This window comes from Heterocephalus glaber, unplaced genomic scaffold (assembly GCF_053883595.1).
Source record: "Heterocephalus glaber isolate CG9 unplaced genomic scaffold, H.glaber_assembly_v1.0 deba00001538, whole genome shotgun sequence".
Taxonomy (NCBI): domain Eukaryota; kingdom Metazoa; phylum Chordata; class Mammalia; order Rodentia; family Bathyergidae; genus Heterocephalus; species Heterocephalus glaber.
The window spans coordinates 8,844,003-8,866,776 of NW_028258333.1; the positions used below are offsets into that span (position 1 = coordinate 8,844,003).

At 33.6% G+C, this 22,774-nt stretch overlaps 1 protein-coding gene across 13 annotated transcripts in view; it reads right to left on the reverse strand.

Moving 5' to 3' along the window:
• The window catches only part of Cdh18 (cadherin 18), a 924,665-nt gene that overhangs the window by 357,998 nt on the left and 543,893 nt on the right, over positions 1 to 22,774 (reverse strand). The window lies entirely within an intron of this gene.

Below are 22,774 nucleotides of genomic sequence, written 5' to 3' on the forward strand. Positions count from 1 at the left end.
TTCCTTTCATCTAATTTACAGAATATTTCCAAGGTGCTCCTCTTGTAGGTTCATTTTCCAATGGTGCTATGATTTTATTTCAGAACTCTGCCTGTGATAGCAGAAGAATGGAAGTAAGTGCTGCTATGTGAGGGGGAAGCTTCTCTGAATAAAGGGCTCAAGAACATGAGCGCAACGATCCTGACTCTTTTGAAAACTGCAGTGAGTGGGAACTACACCATTAAACCCAAATAAGTGCTGGTTTGGCGATGTGTACATAAATGAATCATGATCACATGAAAGAAAACCTATCATTTTTTGACTCATTTGAAGAACCCAGTAAACAACTTTTAATAGTTTCAAATTGAACATACTTCCCAAAAGAGATACTGAGCTTGCTGTCAGTAAGCATACTTAAGCATTGACTAGATTATTGGTATGAAGTCCTTATAATCTTTACATTTCTCCGAGTGCTGAGATGCTCTATTTTCAGAATATAAACTTCAGCATTGAAAAAGATACAAATCTCCTGTGTGGACAGATCTTATTTCCTTGTTACATTTAAGCTGGCTTCCCTACTGACTCACACATTTACCCAGAGAATGGAACGTAATTGCATATTTCATTTTAAAAAGCATTTCCTAGTACCAAAGCAAGAGAGTGGGACGCTTAGTAATAGGAAACAAAGATAAAATGAGAAGTTGCCACAGATGAGACACCTTAATGGGCATTTTCCTGCTGACATTATTACTAGTTTTATTTCGTTTGTGTTTCTAGCTATCGTTTCTATTATCTTATTCCTAGAAGTTTGTGGGAAATTAGAAAGAGTAACAATTGTGTGAATGTCAGAAATAACAAAAGAAAAAACAAAAATTAGATTTAATTCATATATTTGATGCAATAGTCACTATTAGGAACAGAATCTAATTTTATTGAAAAAAATAGAAAAGTGTTCCTTAGCTAAAAGAAATATAACACTAGAATTCTAGTTCCTTAGGTATACAAAAGATGAGAGTATCACTAAAGTTCTCTAGCTGAGTTACCATTAGGAAGGAAAATAAATTCTGTGATAAATATACAGTACACAAGAATCATGATATATTAAATTTACAAATAATGAAATTTTATCTTACTTTTCAAGTTAAAGAGTTATGAGGAAATAAGCATTCTGGCAGGGTACAACTTTGTGATGTTGTTGCCCTAATAATCATCGATTATATTGTCTAAAATTTTTAAATTAGAATTACTTATGTCAGCTAAGACAGAGTCTCTGGTAGTCTTCTGCAGTGCCATCTGGTACAGTACTTATGAGCTTGTACGTTCCTCTGACACTGAGTATAGCAAACCTATAACAAACGTGGATATTGTAGAAATCATGGGGTGTGACTACCAAGAACTTCCCACCTGCATTCTTTTGGATTGTTCACTCAGTTCGAAGCCAGCTAGCCTAGTGTAGGATAAGAACATTCAAGCGGAGGTCTGGAGACGAAGGAGATGAGGCCTCCTGACAACCACTAAGTTATCTTCCAGAGTCTGTCGTGATACCCAAAGACCAAATTTTCTGCCAGCTTTTCTTGATGGTGAGCTGTTAGGAGACCCTGAGTCCATACTATTCAATTACGCTGCAATTCAATTTTGACCCACAACAAGGATGTGAAAGATAAGTGCTGATTGGCAAATTTTAGAGTAACGTGTTAAATTGTGCAGTGGTCCGAAGTTTTCCCTGAAAATTCAATTGTTGAGACCCGTGATGATAGGAGGTAGAGGGGCTTCGAGAGGTGAGTTTTGTTGAGAGCTGAACTCTCCTGAATGTGATTAGTAGAAGAAGCCCCAGGGAGTTAGCTCAGCGCTCTGCCATATGAGAACCGGAAGGAGAGGACCACCTGCGCACCGGAAGCCCTTCACACACACCAGCGCGCCTTGACCACGGGCTGGCCAGCTTCCAGAACTGTGAAAAATAAATATCTGCCTCATATAACTTAGCTCGTTTATGGTGTTTTGCTAGAATAGTGTGAGCAGGCTAAGACATGCAGATGTAGTTAACTGATAAAATACCAAATTACATCTGTGAAAATGTTTCTATAAATTATGTCGATCAGTACATTAGAATAAGTAGTATACTAAAAATATTAGCCTTTGCCTATATTTATACTATTCTTAGCCACAGCAAATTACTGAATCCCACAGGAGCATTTTAAAAAGAACCAGCTAAATTATATGCAAGGCTACTCAGAATGATTCTGTTTCATAATGACTTTAAAAATATCCTTATTTTATGAGCTCAGGTAGTGTACACACACAACAACAACAATAACAACAACAATAACAATGGCAACAATTATTTACTTATTCTATTAGAGTAGGTTCAGGGGAAAATAAGGAAGAGGATAAGTATAAAGGAATTTGTCTTCTATATTCTTACTGAGTGGGAGAGACTATTTAAGAAAGATTTACTGAAGTTAGTGTTGTCTCTGATCACTTCAGTGGTTGTTTTTAGTCAGATAACCTCTCCAGGAGGAGTCATTTATGTGAAAATTTGGTGTTGAATGACTTTTAGTGGAGAGCACATTTAGTCTGCTTTATAAGTTTTACTCACTACCTCATATTGGGATTGTTCTACAGTAAGGGTTAGAGGTGAGAAACAAGCAACTGACATGCTTTTTTATTTTAGAGCAGTAACTTCAATCATGAACATTATCAGTATTGCTTTGCATATCTGTTAACTTTTTTATTTCCTTGTATTTCAAAAATTATTTATATTAATATATATAATAATATTGATTGTAAAATAAGAGAGTATATGTTACCATTTAAAAAAAGAGAGATGCCATCTTATATTAATAACTACTTGATTTTTGGAGGCGATTATTAAACAAAACTGAAATTTTCATATGAATATTAGTTTTCCTGCAAAACTGAGTATACTTTAATAACAAAAAAATATCTATTGACACTTAAGTATGAGAAATAGACATTAAATAAATGTCATAATAAAAAGATGACAAAATATCAGGCCATGAGGATTAAGTGAATGGCTAGCCACATCTCCAAAACTAATAGATTTTCAAATTTCTAACTTAAATTTTTAATTATTATAATACAAATCAGTTAAATTTCCATAATGATGACTTATTCTTTATGTTTTCTATAAATATTTTTCATTACAGTATTAGAAAAAATTAAGAACATATATGCAGTGTAGCTGAAAAAAAGGGTGGTTGTAATTGTTTTCTGCACTGTTCTACAACTTTTGCCATGTGGATTCCCGTTTATCTTCACAAATGGTTTTACGGGTATTTGGGGGCTAAAGAGTCAGTAGCATTTAACCCCATACATTTCTATCTTTTCTCAAACTTGTCCAATATTAGAGAACACCAAAGAGTAATTCATCACTGTGTCACACTGGCCTGAAGAATTTCTTGGGGCTCAAGAAGAATGATGAGGTTAGGCTTTGAGCCCTGAAAATTCCTGAAGTGAATTTTTCTCTTTGGTGTACCACAATAATTCTCTGTTTGCTGTTGGATCATGGATCTTTGTTCTCATTGCCAATGCTTTTGTTTTAGGTAGTGAATTGAATATAAAAATGATCACTTAAACATCAATCTATGTAAGTGTCATTCAGCCTAAACCTAGGCTATACTCACTGAAGAACTGAGGCATATTGTATCCTCCAGAAATGTATTATCATAGTGGAGATTGGAGAATAGAACTCAGATTATCTTAAGAAGAAATCTTTACTGCAATGGGTACATTTTAATGGATTGTCTTGCAATCTGATAGAGCCTCCATCAAAGTCTATTTGTAAGGAATTTAAGAAGAAGCTACAAATGCTGAACTTGATCTTGGATAAGACCATAATTGTTATAAAGTAGTAGATTTTTATGAGTAAAACATTGGACAACTTGAAATTGTCTTTGCTGTAAAACTCTCAGCCTTAGAAAGAGTCCTGGACGTTAAAAATGACAGAGTTCTAAACCTCCCAGTAGTTCCAAATGACCAAGAGATTTTACTCTTAGGCATTCATCCCAGAGAAATGAAAACTTGTTGACAGAAATACCTGTACACAACTGATGATAGCAGGGTTATTTGTTACAGTGTGTATTTAGAAATAACCTGGATGGATGCCCTTCCCCGTGGGCATAATAAAACAAATGGTGGTACATTCTTACCATAAAAAGCTCACTGATAAGAAAATTGAACTATTGATGAGCAAATTATTTTGATCTAGTTCATGAAATTATAGCAATTTAAAAAACACAAACCAAATAGATTCCCTCTATATCATTATTTTTTTGATAACATGACTGAATTGACAAGAAAAACAATAAAGGCTGGATAATAATAAAAATAATATAAATAATAATATTATGAAAAATAATAAAGACTGGTGGTTGTGAGAGCTGGATGAGAAGAGTGGAGGCAGGTGAGATGTAGGGGAGTGTGGGCATGAAAGGGCAACAGAAGGAGGCCCTGTGGTGAAAGGATTGTTCGTCACCTTGACTGTGGTGATGGCAGCCTCAGTCACACATGGTAGGCTTGACAGTGTCCATCCAAATACACCTACCCTCCCATCCCCATCAGTGTCAGTGTTACATGCAAGTATTTCGAAAAGAATTCAAAATAAACTGTCTTGGATAATTTGGAAGGGCCCTAAACTATCACAAAGTTCCTATAAAAATGGACAGGGGAGGATGCACACACACATGTGAGGCACATGCCCATGGACACGCAGACTGGCAGGAAATGATGGCAGCTGACACAAGCCCAAGAGTCACAGAGGGATCTCCCCCTATAGGCTCTGGAGGAAGCACAGCTCTGCAGAGGAAATATGGTACATGAAATAAAGTAAAATTAAGAAACACAGTTCCATAAGTAATAAATTGCAATGCACAAGGTGAGAAATATATTTGCTGTATGTGCACCTAACAGATCACTTATTTATAAAGAATTCCTACAAAAACAAAGCCATGAAAGAAAGTGGAAAAAGCACAATGATCTTACAAAGGATCATATCCCAGTTATCAATAAACATATAAAATGATTATTAAATTCAATAATGATAAAGGAAATGTGAGTAAATTTTGCAGTGTGATACACTATACACTTCTGGAAATGATTAAAGGTAGAAGACAGAAAGTAGTAAGTATAAATTTGGGTAAATTGGCAGATGTTTACACAGTCTTTAAGGTTACTTATTCATTTTGAAGAACTATTTTGCAAAATTTAGTAAATCCAAATATACTCAGACCTTGTATTTCAGTAATTATTATTGTATATATATATCCAACAAAATGGAGAACATATGTTAATCCAAATACACATACATATGTGCTTTCATCAACAATATTCATTGTAGTACCAAACTGGAAATAATACAGATATTGTACTTGAACAATGAAATATTGTAAGGTTATAAAGCAATAACAATGAAATAATTACATCTATATGCACCACTACAGATAAAACACTCAAATTAGGCTAAATGAAAGAAGTAAGCAAATGAGTTTGTAGCAAACTATTCCATTTATTTGAAGTTGAAAGTATAGTACCTTCATCTATGGAACTAGAAGTCAGGAACTGATGAGCTTGCAAAGGAAGGATATAACATTATTTGGCAATTTTATTCACTTTCATTCCTTTCCATCTATTCTATTCTATTGCATTCTATTCAATTTTTTAATTGAAGACCTTTGCACTGTGCTATATTCCATTTTTATTTTTTAATTTTTATTTTCTTTTTAGTACTGGGGATTGAATTCGGGTCCTTGCACTTGTGGAGCAGGTGGCAAAACCACTGAGCTAAATCCCCGGCCCCTTTTTATTTTTATTTTGAGACAGCGTTTCACTAAGTCACAAATTTGCCCTGACTGGGCTCAAATTTTTCATCCTCCTGCCTCAGCCTACCAGAGGCCTGGGATTATAGGTGTGGGCCACCATACTTGATTATTTTGGTATATTAATGTACTTCTTTTTCCTTATCTGGGTGAAGATAACATGAGTGAGTGTATAGAATAAATTTAAATGATTTATAGACTTATTTATATTCTTTTCCATACATATATCATGCTTCAATTAAAAATGTTTTCAGTGTCTCTGCATGGTCTACACTTATAGCAAATACATGGTAGGGATTAAACTGAAATTCTAGATTTGAGAATTATTCTGTCCAAATAATTTTATATTTTAATATCAAAATCGTGCTGCATCTTGATACTTATTCAGTAGTTATTCCCTTAAGAAAAATTCTTCAGAGTTTATTTTCTTTCTTAAAAATATAAGTCATGCAAAATCTGGAGTCATTTATTTTTTCATTTTGAATTGCATGTCATTGTTGCCTTTGAAAGAAAAGTTTTCTTAATATTTTCTAATTAATAACCTGTGGGAAATATATTTAAAATTTTATAATTAATTCCATAAAATTAATCATGGAGATACACAAATACACTGCTTTAGTAAGATTTATCTGGTTCTTCATACTGAAGACATAGGGAAAATTATTATTATTAAGAGATAGGATAAATAAGATGGGTATGGTCATGTTAAAGAATAAAACTATGCAGTTTATGAAGGTATAATTATATGGAAATGAGGAAGACCCATTGTTAAGTGAAAAACTACATCACAGATAAAACTTCTAGAGAGAATTAGGCTAATAGATCAACTTTGAGTTCAACAAAAAGATTGCTTGGATATGATGCCAAAAGAACAAGAAGCAAAAGCAAAATTAGACTAGGGGAACTACATCAAATTAAAAGGTTCCTTTACAACAAAGGAAATCTTAAAAGAGTAAAACTATTTCCTATGAAATAGGAAAAAAAATTAAAAACCATATACCTTATAAAAGTTTACTTTCTAAAATATACTAGACACTCATAACTCAGTAGTAGAAATGCAAATATCCTAATTTAAAAAGCAGCAATGGGCTTGAATAGACATTTCCCAAATTTGGAAAATAGGCTCAGCATAACTAATCATTAATGGCATGTTAATCAAAAAAGTTATGAAATGTCAATTCTTATGATGGTACATTAGTCAACTTTCTCTCACTGTAATGAAACATGTTACAAAATTAATTTATAAAATAAAAGATTTATTTTGTATCACAGCTGCATGAGGACCCAGTGCTTTTAGGCTTCTGGTGGGGTGTTTCCCTGGAATGTCAGGAAGTTCCTGGTGGAGCTAAGTACTCATCTCATGGCCATGAACAAATGATGGAGAAGAGACTAACGTCTCATTATCACCTTCAAAGGCATGTCCCCAAGAACCCAAGGTCTCCCTCAAAGTCTCCCCAAGGTCCCACCACCAAAGCTTCCCCAACTGCCTGCTATGGCTAGCCTAAGACAAGCCTTTAGCATGTAATACTTCAGTGATCATTGGTAATCCAAACAATACCAAATGGCTATAGTAAAAGTAAAGAAATAGATAAATGTTGGCAAGGATGTGAATAAACTGGAACCTGCACATATTGTTGTGGGAATAAAAAATAATATGATTGGTAGGAAAAACAGTTCAAAAGTCACTAAAAAACTAATATTAGAATTAGCATAAGATGCAGTAATTCTACTTCTGGGTCTATATTCACATAAATAGAAATCAAATTCTAACAATACCACTTCCTAATATCTCTAATTCCTACATGGGAGGTATCAGCAGGACTGTGTTCGCTGAAACATTATTTACAATAGAAAATTTGTGAAAGTAAACTAAAGGTTCATCAATGGATGAAGAGATAAAGAAAAATGTGCTTATGAAGTACCAGTTCTTTAGTCTTGGTAAAGAGAGATTCCAACATATGAAAATCATGACAAACCTGGAGGACATTATGCTAAGTTAAATAAGCCAATAACAGAAGGATAGATAGAATGGTTTCAGGTTTATGAGTAATCAAAGTAATTACAGCATGGCAGCAGTGAGCATCATGGTGGTCATGAGGAGCTGGGAGAAGCAGCAGGAAGCTGCTTTTCCATGGGTATGAAGTATGAGTGCTGTAATGTGAAAAAAATCAGGAGATATGCTGTGCAGGATTTTGGCTATACTTAAACATACCATATTGTACACATAACATTTTGTAAGGAAGGGAGATGGTAGATATCATGTAAGAAATTCTTACCACAATTTATATTTTAAAAGAAAGAATAATCCAGATAAGAGCTAAACCCTCAAAAAAAGTTATATTTAGTGAGTTCATTTAAGTATACAGTTGAAATTGTATGGACACATATTAAATTTTAGCAATTGTAAAACATTAATGTTTATTATTTTTGTTTCATTATGTTCAATTATCCATTCTACTGAGTTTTGAAAGTCAATTTTAGTACTAAGCTTTTACAAGCCATTATGTTTTTAGTGGACATCTTCCATCTCCTCCTCTTGGAGAAGAATGCATGAAAATTTAAACATATCAATAAAGCCTTTGCATAATAAGAGCCTTCCAACAATATCATGTAAGTGGTAAAATCAGCAACAGACTTTGCAATCAAGCAAGCAGGTTAAAATCCTGAATTTGCTATTCTAGCCATGGGAAATCAATTGAAAATCTGTGTGATTTAATCTCCCCTGCTATAAAATTTGGAAAATAAAACTAGTGTGTAGGATTTGGTGACTATATTACTGGCTAGACTTGTGTAAATTATGTTCTGCATCATTACTATTTTCATAATTACTCATAGTGTAAGGAAGCCACTGGGAACTTGGAATGATGCTTAATGCAGCTATAAGTAACTTCTCCAAATGGAAGATGGTATTTTAAACATTTAACAGGAGATATCTTATTTTTTGTCTTAATACTGTTGGCCATTTTAGCAAAGAAAAATCTATTTCGAGGATTTATATGAGTTGAAGAGCAACAAAAAAAATATAATTACACATTTTATTTTTTTATTATTCTTGACATCTTTCCTCATTTTAAAAGAGTCAAACTAATTATTCTTCAATTTATTTATTAAAATTTGAATCTCTTACATTAATTGCATTGGAAGAAAATGAGCTTTTGAGAAAACAGTTTTAGTTTCTGGTAAGTTTCAGAATGTGTATAATTCTTACTGAATTTGGAAAAAAGTAAGTTTTAAGTTGTGATATGGTATGTTATAGAAATTTATTTAATAATTTTGAAAAATGAGTATTTATATGAACATTAAAATATGTATAAAACATAACTGTGAAATTGTATTTTTTTGTAGAAATTTAAATATTGAATGAAGATACTTTATAGGTAAAGTGACAGACTAACAATAAAGTAATATTGGCATTTTCCTTGGTTAATATAGCATTTTGTATAGTAACAGTAACTATCCACTCTTAATCATTAAAAAAAATTTATTCTTATATAATTGAAGGATAAATATTTTAGATTTAGACGTCATCCTATTAAAAAACTAAATAAATAAAATAAAAATTATTTTAATTAAAAGAAATGATAACAGTGGTCTCAAAATAAGAGATGATACTCTAAATTTATGTCATTCAGATTCAACAAATTGTGTACATTGAACCATCACACTCTTCACTTCTAGTCCTTATAAAAATGTCAAAGAAACACTGAGTTCAATTTTTACTTGCTCCTTGTTTTAATGAAAAATGTGAAACATTACATTTGACACATATATATGGCAGATAAGAGTATTGTGTTAGGCTTAACTCCATAACCACATATTAGAATATTCTAACCCTCTCTACATCAACTTGATAGGGATGCCTTCCTTTACCTGGTTGGTGACTGGACTTGGCAGCTCATTACTAACAGAATTAGGTGACACATCATTTTTGAAGTGGTTACTAGAAGACTGAAACTTTCATCTTACGGCTCACTACCTCTTTCTCTTTCCTGTTAGCTCCTCACCCACAGGGAAGCCAACAGCCACTGCTGGAGTTGTCTTACAAAGAAGCCCTGTGGGAAGAGGCTCAGGGAGCTCCAGCATGAACTAGGCCAGAACTGACATATGCACACAATCAAATGAGCAACTGAGCACGGAAGTGGAGGCCTGGTCCCTGCTCAGCCTGGAGTTTTGGGCAGCCACAACCCAGTGCCGTCCATGACAGACCTTGAGCAAGAATCACCCAACTATGCTACTCCTTGATGTCTGATGTTCAGAAAATGTGTAAGATAATAAATATTAGTTCATAGTCCCAAGTATAGGGAAATGCAAGTAGGAAGAACACAGAACTTGGAAACATAGTTTAGAACCTTAGTTTTCCTTTATCCAAACTTGGTACTATGCATTGTATCTTTCAGGGTAGCTCCACTTGTCAGTTCTTATCAAAGCATTCATTATTGTGTCAAGCAAATGGTGAAAATAAAATAATTTGCAAGTTGTAGATATCATGGCTTTTCTTGTTATTGCCATTTTTATCGTGAATTATTTTTAAAAATTCATTTTTATGTTAAACATTCAAATATAAGAAATAAATAATGGAAATAATTTCTTTACTTCTCTACATAATTGCTCTTCCCAAGCAGATTTGGTTTAAATAATATTAATACATTTAAAAAACATGTACAGAATTTAGACAAGGCAAGATAGAAAAATATAAATCATCTCAGAATAATAAACATCTGCAGAACATAATAAAGCATAAAACATAAGTTGAAAACTAATAAAAGAAATCGCTAGTTTATAATATATTTAACTTCAGAATTTGACATACAGAAATCTTAGAATTTTTATTTTGTAGATGATCAAACTTACCCTTGAGAATAATACCATCCTTCTCTCTAGCCTCTCAAATGCTTAAGATAGTGTGATGTTATTTCCTAGCTTCTAAGTGGTTTTTCAGAGAAATTTGAAAAAGAGTTATACCTTCAAATGTAAATAAATCAATCTATGATAACATGGGTATTTAATACTGAAACAATACAGCAGGGAAAATTTTAATGATGTCAAGTATTTCAGCCTTCTTGCAAGTTTTGTTGATAATTTAAGCACAGCTGCTTTTATTTATTAATTTTTTTCTGACTTACGGTACAATTACTCTGCCCAGAATTTTACAGCACATGGACAGAACTCAACCAAGTATCTGAAGGAGATTTTGCTTGCCCTGATGTTCTATAGCTACTTTTCTGAGTTGATGAGTCAAAATATACAACACCTAAATGTAAAGGAGGAAAGGTTTGTCTAACTCTCAGTTTGCAGAGGTTTTGGTCCATAGTTTGCTGGCCCCAAGACAGGGTGTCATGACAGAGGGGCATCATAGAGGAGAAACAGTTCATGGTGGGCAGAAGGAAGCAAAACAAGGGATCAAGGGGTCTTAGCAGTGTCTTTCTACCCCATTAGTGTGTGTTCCAAATCAATCAGTGGACAGATTCAGTAATCACCAACCCTTAATCCTAGCACCCTTAATCCTAGCATTACACCATGAATCAATCACACACCCTAGATTCAGCCACCTCTGAGAAATCTCCACCTATGACCACATTAAGCTTTGTGGGGACATGTAAACACAAGCCATAATTCCTGGTGAAAAATAAAGAATTTTAGAAGTTTCTTCTAAAGTATATCCTGACAAAATGGACGATGCTCTGAAACAAGTTACAATCTTCTTAAATAATTTGTCACCATGTTCTGCATGAGACAACTGAAATACATGAAACAGGGATATTTTTCATACTAGTGAATCTAACAGCACCATATAACAAGAAGTTCTGTCCCATAAAGACACTAATCTAATAGAATATAAGAAAGCAAAGGAGTCTAAATGCCTGATCACAAGTTGTATGAACTTAAGAGTATTGGAAATCTGAGTGTGTAAGATATCAGTGGATTATATTGGTCTACTTTAAAAATGTTATTATAGAAAAAAATCTACAAATTTCTGTATGTAAAATCTCAGATAAAGTAAGAGAACATCATTCCTATGTGCTTAATCTTGTCTCTGTAGATAAGCTATGTGCATAAATTTATCTAAATGAATTTTCTCATCTGAAAAATAAGAATTGCATTTATGCTTTTCAGGTAACTTCTTCTGGATTATAATATCCTTGCTTTTCCAAATTTATAAAAACATGCTTTCACATTGTGGGGGTGGGATAAGGAGGTCCTTAATCCCTTTGAAGATATAAAGACAATTATGGATTTAATTTCTCAAAATTTCAGACCTACATACAAGTTCAAAAGACAAAATACAGTTTTAATAGCATATCTGAGAGCTAACCACAAGATTTATGGCGATCTGGTAACTGCAAATAGATCCTTGCTGAGAGATGTTCCTCCAGACTGTTACAGAACTTCAGTCTCTAACATTGCAGTAGGACTTCCCTAAATGTGACAATTATGACTGGTTGAGAGAATTTTGAAAAGAATTGAAATGAGAAGAAGAATAATGGAATGACCAAATATTCCAATTTCTAAGTTAAAAATTAGAAATTGCTTCCCAAAGAAGTAGCTAGATAAATAATGGCTAGATTTTATGATAATCCTGGTGCAACATTTTAATTACACCCTGATTTAAGTAGAATCTCATAGTGTGGCTTTGTTTCCTAACTCCATTCATCAAGCAGATTTTATGGAGAAAAATATTCCAAATTCTACCAGTGACTTACAAATGAGCCTGTATGTTAACTTGTTTGTGATTTGTGAAAGCTTATAATTTGTAATTTTATTAATATTTCACTGAATTGTGAGAAAGGAAGTAAGTTAATAATCATAATTTTTACAAATGTATTAAATTTAGAACACATATTTATGATTTCTAATTATATTCATGAGTTTTTTTTCAGTATAGTAGTCATTCCTTTGAATCTTATCTTCTTTCATTAAAAGGAATTGGTCATCACTAGTTACCAGTAAGACAAAACTTGATGCAATGTGTTTTTATTTTTATATGTGTGTTTTTAATCTTATAAAAAATGTGGTAGACAATGGAAGAGTCAGTTTGGAATACTTTAGCACAGAACCTGGGTTTGAGGCCAAAAAACGCCAGCAGAGAATAAAGGAGAAAACACACATTTCAGCTAGATTGATATAATATTTACTGGCAATATTAAGAAACATTGTCCAAACAGAAAGTGTCCCTACATCTATATACTCATACTAGTTCACTTTCAGAAATAGCATCTGTATTTTTGAAATAATTTCAATTTTGAAGCTAGTACAATCATCTACAAGAAATACCGAGTTATATTTTCTTCCCCTAGCAATTATACTATTCAACAATGTGTGTTTTCAGTAATCAAACTCTAATGTTTATCCCTAAAGATCTTTCAAGAAATTATTCATTCACTGATGATCAGCTAATCATATGAAAATGAAAACTGTGTTGATATTTCTCAGATCTATTGAAAGAAATTAGAAAAATTTATACAACTTGTTGGAAATGCCCATGTCAGCAGGGCTATCATAGGACAAATACATGTACTTTATAGACATTAAATATACAGTTCTCATAATTTTAAAACTCTTCAAGTGAATAGTTTCACACTTTGATCCCTCTCATTCGCACTAAATATGTAACATATTAAATTTAAAGTTTCATGGACAAATACTTCATCTCATTTGTAATTTATTAAGTCAAATGTTTTATATTTATAGTCATATAATAAATATACTCAAATGCATAAAATAATTGTTCAACATATGAAAGATATTTTTACTAACCTAAACAGGACAATATTACCAATGAGAATTCTTGTTTCTTGTTTTAAGTCCAGAGGATTGAACCCAGGGCCCCATCCATGCTAAGCAATTGCTCCACTACTGAACTAGAGAAGTTCTACCCAGCTAGAGAAGTTCTATACCTAACAACATACAAACTATAACCCTTTTGTCTATCTTCAATTTTTGACACAACCTAAAATGATATCTTATACCTAGTATCCTGGCATATACACTTTGAAATCTCTGTGAAAAAAATAAGGGTCCATCAGCAATTTCTGACTAATATATAATTTGCCTTTATTATTTCTCCATGATATTTCCTAGCAACATTAAAAAGCTATTCTGCTTTTTATATTTTTGTTGGTAAGGAAATAAAAAACTTATTTCAGAAGACTTATTTACTATCATTAAAAAACTTTTGAGTAATACTTTGTCACTTTGGTCACTTTGAATTGGAGGAAAATCTAGTAGAACTAATATACTTAAAATTCAAAAAAAAAGCAAAATTGTGAAAATGTAAAGCAATATTATTTGATGCACTTAATATTGACAATGAAATGACTTTTTTACCTCTACATAAACTTGATAATTTTAATCTTATTTAATTAAAATATCTTTATGGTAAAATTTTATAATATTATGTGGTATAAGCTTTGAAGTGTTGTAGGAAAATATATTAAATAAAATGTAAAAAAAATTGAAAATAAAATAAAGACCATTAATACTTTCCACAGTAAAATGTTATTTTTCAAATATAATTCATATAATTTTACGTCCTTTCCTTTTTAGATGCTGGTTGATATTGAACTGTTGAACCAAATTTCTAGAATTTATTCAGGTTTTTCAGGCGTATTCAGATATTACTTCCTCAATGTGCTATGCATGGATGGCAAAAACATTGACAAATAGTGATCAGTCATGTAGCCTATTTTCTTTTGAGCTCAGATTTCCATTTTTTTATGAAGGCAGAGGTATAAACAGTGATGGTGTACAGTAGTAAATTTAATTATATTTTATCAGGCCTCAATGATAACATAAAATGTAATAATGAAATCCACTTGGTAGTGTGAACGTTTCCCTAAATCCAAAAGGAAATAAAAATACTAATGCCTGTTCATGGGGCTGAACATTTACACGAAGAGAGAATTGGTGTACTGGAAGACAGCCAAGTCTTTGGACTCAGTTGGCCAAACTCGGGTTCTGGGTCCAGCCACACATGAGCTGGACTTGTCTCGGTGACTTGGGGTGCACTGCCATCCTAAGGAAGACCAGCTTTATTCACAACAAAACGAGAATAGTAGAAGTGCAGAAAAGAGAAAGAGGTGCTCTCTACATGGAGGAACGCAAGACACCAGGATAATGTCTTTCACGGTGAATTAGAACTCAAAGTAATCAGCCAATCTAATGTTTTTAAAAAGTGTAAAGTAAAGTTAAGCTTTACTGTCAACTTGATTAGCTGGGAGCAGACCCCAGGCAGGAATGAAGCACACTTCCTGGTGTGTCACAGAGGAGTGACCTGGGTGTGTACAGCTAGTCACTGTCCCCTTTCTAGAGCAGTTTCTTTAGTGGGTTTCCTGGCTTCCAGGACATAACAGAACTTTGCTCCACTGCACTCTTGCTCTGTGATGTCCCTGCCTTTGAGCCAGACAGCCACAGACCAAATCTTCCATACTGATGTTCAGATAGTTAATGAAACAATGCAAATTAAGTGATTTTCCTTATTTCTGTTACACATGAATCTTTGGTAATATTATTTCAGTAATTAATTACACTAGTTGTTTTTCTTTTTTTCAGCACTGGAGATTGAATCAAAGCCTTTGCCCTGAGTTATATCCTCTTGCTCTTCTTTTTAATTTTGATACAAGGTCCTGTTAAGTCACCAAATTACCCAGCCTGAGTTCAAACCTGCAGTCCTCTTGCCTCAGCCTTCTAGAGTGCTGGGATTACAGGTAAGCAACAGCACACCTGGCTCACCTTAGAAAGCCATCTTGAAGATACCTAGCAAGTGACATGGAAAAAATGCACATACAAATTTCTATCTGCAGTAATCATACTTCTTTTGAATTTACATATTTTGAAGTTTATAGAAAATAAATACTTATTAAAAAGGATAAATTTATTTTTTGTATGTTTTGTCTTTGCCTTCACTTAAGCTATCATCATAACAGAACAAAGAACTTCATCTCCAAATATATCAATCTATGTGACTGCTAGTAGAAATACATCTACCTCCCTGTTTCATATTAAGTAGCCAAATTAAATAAGTATCATGTGTGAATGATTGGTGATTTTGTTTTTGTTTTGGTGATAATGACTACATTTTAAACTCAAAAATATATGGGTTGAATTTTATGCCATTTTCCCATCTCTTTCATATGAAGAGAGACTGATTTCAGCTGAGTCTGTGAGATTATTTTGGCTGAGGCAAATAACCTTCTGGGGCCCACTAAATAGATTTTCTCCTGTGTTAATGTATCAGTTAACCTTCAAAATGTGGCTAGTTTATTTTCTTCTCAGGAAATAAATCAGTCCCAGTGTTGCTCAATAGCTGTGGCCAAAATGGGATGTAATAAGAAGGAAATGTAAAAAGAGCTGCTTGCAAATTGGCGTTATTTACAATTATCGAGGAATTACAGCATGCTATGAAATATATCCCAGTGAACTGGACCCCAAATTAGTCAGAAGCACCGCAATTACTCTTTGAAAGTATCTCAGCTACCTAAATAAAAACAACCTATACAGGTTTAGATTACCCCAGGGTACAAACAAGCACATTGTCCTTAAGGACACAGCAACAGAAGCCTGTTTTCCATTAAGCTCTGCATTATGAACTGATGTGGTCGGGAGTTGTTTGTTTTCTATCCTCAATTTAACTATTCAGTTGCACTCTTGTATGTAAGATGACTTATTATGGATTCACAAATGGATATGGCCAGAGATATTCCTAGGCATTCAATCAATAATTTTGACTTACATTAATATTTGATATGTTTTATAGACAGTCTGGGAAAGAACTCTAAGAAAGTATTGTAGTACAAAAGTAAAACAAAAATATAACAATGTCTGAAAGCAATACATGAAATAATTCAAAAGTATTTATCTAAGGTATACTATGCCTCCTAGATATTGGAGCTGAGAGGTGAGTCCACTAGTGCTGTATTGGATTTCACAGTCAAAGGGATACAGGGAAGATAGATAATAATGCACAAACCACAAAAGTAATTCTCACAAAATATTCAAAATTGTAGGGAAGAATAAAGGCAGGTGAAGGAGGATTCAGTCTGGCTAAGGACAACATCCATGGGAAAGTGACCATAGGCTGAAACGTTACTGGTAAGTAGGTAGATGCCTCTCAGTAGGACAACTGGGAGAAGGCAAAGACCCTCAGGGGAGTAAAAGCACCCTCAAATGCCCGAAAGCATTAGAAACTGAAAGAAAGCTACTGTGACCACAACTGAAATAGCAAGGAGGAGAGAGGGAAGCATTTGGAAAAAGAAGCTAAATACCTAAAGCGAATGCCAGCCTGAAGTCCTAATTTGGATTATGTTCTTATTCCCAAACAGCAAGAAGCCATGATAGTGGGGAGCTGTTCGTCATGAACACATTTCCATTCCAATTAAAAATATTTTGGGGTAGTAAGCAAGGCCTTGATTCTAGGTAAAATAGGATGGAGGCTCAAAAGAGGTTGTTAATGGTGGATCCAGAAAAAAGAAAATAGATTTCAGACAGAAATTATTAGGGTGCAGTCTCTGGTATAAACTTCTTTTGCTCCCAGTTCACTCAAATTAAGATGCTGAAGCCCTGACCAACAATCTGATGGCATTTTGAGTTGGTGTCTTTGGAAGACAATTAGGTTGAGATGAGGCTCATAATGATGAGTCTTCTTGATGACATTTATGACCTTATAATAATAAGAAAAAACCCCAGGCCGCTTCTCCCTGCCGTGTGAGGATGCACAAGTTAAATCTAACAACCTCACAGCGACCATATCAGCCAGCACCATTTCCTTGAAAGACCCAGCCTTGGGAACTGTGAGAAATAAGTGTATTGTGATCAAGTTACCCAGTGTGTGATATCTGGTTATAGTAGCCTGAGTAGACCACACAGAAGAATTTAACTGAATACAGCAGTAGGAGTTGTGTTTCCACAGGCTATTTTATGTAACTTACCTGCCATAGAGAGGAGAGCCAGCCATGATGAGCTTGTATTTGGCCGGGTAGGTGCAGAGCAGTAATCACACATTCTTATGTGGTCAAGTGGAGCAGGAACTGCTTTTGAGATTGTAAGTAATGGTGTCAGTGAAACCGCAGATTTAGAGCTCAGGAAATCAGAGGAGGCATCTGAGTTAAAGCTAGTTTTGGGGAGTCATCGATTCTAGGTAATAATTACAGGCATGTGTGAGAGTGCTCAGGAATAGAGCACAGAGGAAAATGAAAGAAGAGCCAGGGACTCTCTAGCTATTAATGACCAGTGACATTTAAAAGCTGTGTAAGAACAAAGCTGACTGAAACAAAACAACATCAGCAGAAGGTGAAGAAGAGAGGTTCATTGCATCCACATCGCACAATATTCTTAGAGAATATATAGGAACATGTCAGTGCCTGGGGTTGTCAGATTAAGAGACATGAAAGAGATTAAGAGACTGGCAGATTTACTTGAAATAGAATCATTATAATTACTTGAAAGAGAAAGTTTATATTTCTTTTGTTTTGTTTTGTTTTTATGGTTTAAATTAATTTTATTGGTACATTTTAGGTATACAATATAATGACATTCATCATTGGAAATTTGCACCTTTACATAATCTCTCCTGGTTCTTATTTTTTCCCCATTCCCCCACCCTCCCTTCAACCCCTCCATCCCTCCCTATTTGCAAAGACTTTGTTTCCATTCTTTTCATTTTCTCATATTAATTCTATTCCTTTCTTTCCTTTCCCCTACCCCTCCCATTTCCCCTCCCCAAAGTCAGAGAAACATTATATTTCTGTAATGAGATGACATATTATAATCAAATAGGAATCATAAAATAAAATCAAACAACTGTCTGTCCTAAAGTGAACTTAGAAATTACATGCATTTTATTTCAACTTAACTGTTTTATCCCTCAAGTATGTTTTTTTTCTTTTTTCAAGGGAAGAATGAAGAGTTGAGTTAATTTCCTAATAACCTATTCTGTGCTATGAATTCTTAGGAAGCAGATGTAATGAGAAAGATAATGTGTGTGAAAGGGAATAATGAACAATAGAAAGGCAAAAATATTCAAACTTAGCCTGAAGAAAGAATGGCATCACAAGAAATGCAGGGAGTAGGAGAAAAAGCTCAAAGTACTCGGTGTCATGATTCACAACCATGGGAGAGGGCAGAAGCTCCTGACAGAGAAGACCCTGAACCAGGAAGGAAACACAAACCATAAATCAGACACTGAGGGTGAAGGAGCAGCTAGTTCTGGATACCTCTGGAGGAATTTGAGTGCTAGCCAAGTGAACCAGACATTTCCTAGAGACTGTGAGGAGCCTGCAAAGCATTTGGTTAGGGAAGTGGAAGGACAAATATGACTATTTTAAGGAAAATCAATCTCCCTTGTCCATCACTTTGGAGAGAAAGAATAAAATAATCCTAAAAAGAGGGACTTATTTTTAATAGTAGTAATTGATATATAGAGTATATAGACAAGGTATTTTTATACTTTAAACATAAAAGAATCTGGTCCTCATATCAGTGACTATTAGAAGTACATCTAAAAGTATGAATAGTTAAAGGAAAACATAATGGGCTTATATTTTAATAACTTCTTATTCTAAAAAGAGAAAGATCTTACAAATAAAATCCATCAGTCTAAAGAATGCTTTAGGTTATGTTTTTTAACTTTTTAATTTTTTATTGGTATATGTTTGCAATTCACAAAGTTTGCAATCATTTTGGGGAGTGGTTAGCTTGCATTTCTGAAAAGGAATTCAGAAGGAAGTAGAGACAGAGGCAAGGATATGAAACTTACAATCAAAAAGAGTTAAAAACTTTTGTTGAAGTATCCACTAATTAAAGATGTTGGAGAAAAAGAAAAAAATGGTAACTTTCATTATGGGTGCTAATGAATACCCAGGATTCTATATTTTCAAAGACTTCGATTTGCTTGGACTCTGGCTAAAAGTGAATAAAACAATGAAGATATTCAATTGATATACACGGAAGTGCTAGGAATTATTTAGGGAGTAAAGAGCAAGTCTCTGGAAGAACTGACTCCGAGTCTTCAGAGGAATTTACTCATAGATGGATTAGGCATAAAGAATGAGGGATTCTGGGTGAAGACAGGAGAGAGGCTGAAACTCGAAAGAAGCTTCTGGAGGCACGGATTCAATTTCCCTTCTCAATACATGGAAATTATGTCCTCATTGATGGTGCTTTCCCTAGGTCCTCAGATAGACTAGAAATTTGCAGTTGTATAGGATAGAGAATTAGGGATATTGTAGTGATACAATAAAAGGAAAACTACACTACCTTCATGTGCAATGGAATAAGTCTGATGAAAAATGATAGGAGAACAATTTTATCCTTTTTGCTTCTATCAAATATAATTTTTGAAACACTGAGAATACCACTCTTCATATAATAGTGAGCTTGTGTCAAAATGCATTAGAAAATAAGCTAAATACATGTGTAAGCTGGTTCAAAATAGATGTAGAATAACATTGAATTTTATAATCAATGGGGAAAGAAATATTATGATTCATGTTTATTAAAGAATTTGATAGTGTTTTAGATATAGAAAGGCAAAAATACAACAACTTTCAATATATTTTACTGAAGAAAAATGAAGAGGAAAATAATCCCATTATATCTGTTTTATAGTAATTTATTGCGTCTGGATAAATAGGATATGTATAAACGTACATATTCGCCCTAGAGCCATGTGACCTTCTGTGTTTACAAAATTGTTTTTTAAATGTAATTATGGTAATATTATTAGGTCAAGTAATCAAATGTGTTTTTTCTATTTAGATCTCACTATATGTGAATGTTTACAGATTTGTACACAGTACTACATTTTATACATATACACATGTATGTTAACACGTATATGTATGTGTGCATATTGTATATATAGTACCTAGTTTATATGTATATGTGTATACATTTTATCATATAAAATACATTTTATGTGATAGAAACATGTATATATGATATTTGCATCATATATACATGTATATACATGTGATGTATTTACATATATACACACACACACACACTACTATACTTTTGGTTGTTTTGAATAAATGTTGTTAGTAAAAGCAGTTAAAAATATGAGTGATTAAAAAGAAGAGTAGGGCTGGGGATTTAGCTCAGTGGTTCTGGCGCCTGCCTCGAAAGCTCAAGGTCCCGAGTTTGATCCCTAGCGCCAAAAAAAAAAAAAAAAAGAAGAGAATGTGAGAAAAAAATTAAAGTCATTAGAATTTTTTGTATAGCACAGCACCTAGCAATATTGTACACTTAATAGTGTAGAAATCAAAGAGATGTGGTGGATCTTGCCTTAATTCCTGGCACTTGGAACACTGAGATAAGAAGATCTCATGTATAAGTATAGGTGGGGTAACTTATGGACACAACCACTACTGAAATCAGTGTGGAGATTCTTCAAAAGATTGAAACTAGTAATTCCATATGACCCAGCTATTCCCCTTTTAGGCGTCTTCCCAAAAGAGACGCTTACCCATGTTTATAGCAGCATAATTCATACTAAGTAAATTTTGGAAGCAGCCTGTATGTTTATCAACAGATGAATAGATAAAGAAAATGTTGCATTTATAAACAATAGTGTGCTAATCCCATAAAGAAAAATAAGCTTGAGTCATTTGTCCTAAAATGGATATACCACAAGACCATATTATCAAGTGAATTATATCTCACATAGCAGGTAAATAATGTATGGCTTCTTGTATATGAGAAATTCAAAGTATAAATAAAGAGCAAAATAAAAGACAGCTAATAGAAAGTAGGAAAATCAATCTTTCTCAGTGGGGAAGGTGATAAAGGGATAATCGAGGGGGAAATACATGGAATGAAAAAGGAATTAAGATGTGTTGCATACGTTTATCAGCTCCACATAAAGAAAGTAAATATTAGGCACTGCAAAGATGTATTTAAAACTGGAAGGGGATCAAGAGAGACTGGTGGAGGGGGAGGAAGGTAATGGAAAGAGGATAAAAAAGGGATTAGGATGTATTACTGCATGTACATGTGCCAATTCCTGACAGAGAATGTACACATTATATACTACAAATGTGTATTAATAAAAAATAAAACAAAAGAATAGAGCTGGAGATATATCTCAGTGTGAAGCGCCCCACCAAATTAACAATCATTTGTTTTTACCAGAAGAAACAAAGACATACAACAAAATACTAGGTCTACAATTTCTTAAGTTCTAGAGACAACAGCTCAGAAATAAACACAAAAGCACTTACATCACATTATCTGCTCAAAACGAGGACTATGGAAGTAGTCAATTTTTCATGGTGATATTCTTGGCATATTTTTCCAACTGTTTTTTTTTTTCTATCAAAAGGAAGATGTGAAATCCGTTTGTGATCTAGAATGGTGTATTTGTGTTTAATAGAAACACCATAGATACCATCTTAGAAAAATAAATGGTACGAGGGAACTTTGATGTTGCAGTAATACAAAGTGCTTTCTTCTAAGGAATGTATCTTCAAATGACATTTTAAAAGTCTGTCTTTGATTTCCTATCCCCTGTAGGGGTTCCTCGTGTAATTTTTTGAAAGATACTCTACCTTCCATTAGTTTTTCCTAGTTCGTGTTTCAGTTGTTTTCCTTTCTTGAGCTCCTTCCCTTAGCATTTCACTTATTTTTAGAATTTTCAGTTATCTCTTCTGCTTTCCAAGTTTGAATCTTCAGTTAATTGCTTTACTCCAATAAAGAGTACACACAGTTTGTCTGTACAGATGATCAATTTCCACTGCTTCCTTTCCTTTTTAACAATTAAATTTGATCTTTGTGGAAACTTAGATTGTCCAAACGATTCTTTATTTCTTGCCCTTTTTGTTTCAAAAATTTCTCCTAGAAATTTCAACTGGAAAGTTTTTAATCTTCTTAAAATGTAAAACCATTTGCCAGAATTATAGTATGAAGTTGTTATCTTTCTTATCCAAAGATGATTTCCTGGAAAAATCACCAAAGAGAACTGTTCACAC